The following is a 761-nucleotide window of genomic DNA, read 5'->3' as shown; positions in this document are numbered from 1 at the left end:
AAAGGGGCGGCCCGATCTAGGCCAGGTCTGGGTGGATCCATATGCCTCCACTTCTGGACAATACTCTGAACGGTCCTCAGAGGAAGAGTTAAAGCCTTTGAAATCTTTTTATAACTTTCTCCTAACTTGTTCCTGTCCACAACTTTATCCTGCAGCTCTTTCTAAAGCATCTTTCCAACCATGGTGAAGTCTTCTTTGTGTTACCATGCATCCTCCATCCTCAAGAAACAGCTGATTTTATTCAAAAACACCACAGTTGATGTCAGGTGGAGACAAATTAACTTGGTGTGTGATCTGGAAGGTGATTGGTTAAACCTGAGAATGTTTATAATGTTTATTCTAAAGGGACACATCACTTTTACAACACTGCTTTTCTGTTTTTTAAATTCATTTTCAGAAATTTTTGGGAAAAAAATCACTTGACTGTTATGAGGTAATGTGTAAATCACACTGGAAGAACATATTTTTATGCATTATCATTTCAGACCGTAAAACAAAACAAGTGATTATTTCAAAAGGGTATCACGACTTTCTATAGGCACTGTATATTGTCTTGTATGCACCAAAGGAGTTGCACTGGGGGTATTTGCTGTTGCCATATGTTCATAAAATGAATGTAACTAACTGTACGAAATAAAGGAGAACAAATCAGACACAAAAAATAGACAAAAACGAAACAACAGAACACGAGTGGAAAAAAAATCAAGATTTATTTTTAAAGCACTTTCCACAAAATGCCCTGTAAACAAATTAGAGGGACT

The sequence above is a fragment of the Echiichthys vipera genome (genome assembly GCF_963691815.1).
Source record: "Echiichthys vipera genome assembly, chromosome: 7".
Lineage (NCBI taxonomy): Eukaryota > Metazoa > Chordata > Actinopteri > Perciformes > Trachinidae > Echiichthys > Echiichthys vipera.
Note: the sequence above shows the minus strand (reverse complement) of the source record.